This window comes from Eulemur rufifrons, chromosome 8 (assembly GCF_041146395.1).
Source record: "Eulemur rufifrons isolate Redbay chromosome 8, OSU_ERuf_1, whole genome shotgun sequence".
Taxonomy (NCBI): domain Eukaryota; kingdom Metazoa; phylum Chordata; class Mammalia; order Primates; family Lemuridae; genus Eulemur; species Eulemur rufifrons.
In genome coordinates this window covers 14,150,869-14,152,034 of record NC_090990.1, presented here as the reverse complement: position 1 = coordinate 14,152,034, position 1,166 = coordinate 14,150,869, and the positions used below count along the sequence as shown (strand labels likewise).

Here is a 1,166-nt window from a genome sequence, read left to right as displayed (position 1 = left end):
TTTTTTTATTTTTCCGAGTTGATCATTGTGAGAAATTTTATGGATACAGAAAAGTTTAAAGACCAGAGCAACAGCCCATGAGAACCACGGCCAGACCTTGCCACATCTTCACGGTGGTCACCATGCCATCCTTCCCAGCCCGGACCAGACGTTCTCCTTCCCTCCTGGGACATGTTACTGTCCTTTGCTTGTTTCTTTCCTTGTTTCGCTTTTTGTCCTGTTTGCAGTATCATACGTGATCATCAAACTGCTCCTAGAATGTTCACACTTGTTCAAACCCAGGAAAGACTTCTGGGAACTTACTTGAGGTCAGGGCCGGGCTGCCTGGGGCCGGGCTGCACCCACAACTGGGCAGGTTCAACAGCACAGGAGACTCCCCTCGGACCATTCTTGTGTGGGTAACAGGGTCTTTAAAAAGAGGGCACGCGAGGCGTTTTCTGATACCAACCAGTTCTGCAATTCTTTGACACCGACTGGGTTTCCAACAATTCAATTCATTTCTGACACTATCTACCTGATTTTAGCACCAGATCCCACAAGTTAAAGGGCTCAGTCCTGCAAGACTGCCCCCCCTTCAGACATCAGCCGCGAGTCCTGGGGGCCGCCCCACCCCCATACTTCTGGCTGACCAGCTGTAAATTGGAGGTTCCCACGTCCCCCCTCTGTTTTTATAATTTTATAATTTAGAACGTCTCTCAGAACTTTATGTATGTTTACTGTTTTATTATAAAAGATACAAATGAGCAGCCAGTTGAAGAGGCACACAGGGCGAGTCTGGAAGGGCCCTGAGACTCTCATATACCGTTTATGAGAACGACAGGCCTGGAACGGGCTTAAGAGACCCTTTGGGCCCAACTTCTCCTTTTCCAGTTGGGCAAACTGAGGCCCAGCTCATTCAGCAAATTAATAGCAGAACTGGGTCTAGAACCATTTTCCTTGTCTGTCAAATAATGATGGCCACAGCCAGTATTTATTGAGCACCTACTCCATGCCAGGCATCAGCCTTGTGGGGCAGATATTCGTGGTTTAACAACCATTCACCCACGTTTGCAGATGGGGGATTGGAGGCTCAGGAAAGAGACGTAACTTGCTCAAGGTCCCACAGCTGGTCCAGAGCAGAACCCCAATGCTAAATTCCCCTTTGGGGAAAAGAATGGCTTTTACCC

The 1,166-nt window shown here is 48.5% G+C and overlaps 1 non-coding gene across 1 annotated transcript; it reads right to left on the bottom strand.

Moving 5' to 3' along the window:
• Window positions 1-215: 215 nt before the first annotated feature.
• Window positions 216-388, bottom strand: LOC138391181 (small Cajal body-specific RNA 16). The gene has a single exon (XR_011234795.1). It is a non-coding gene; the product is annotated as a small Cajal body-specific RNA 16 (non-coding RNA).
• Window positions 389-1,166: the final 778 nt, after the last annotated feature.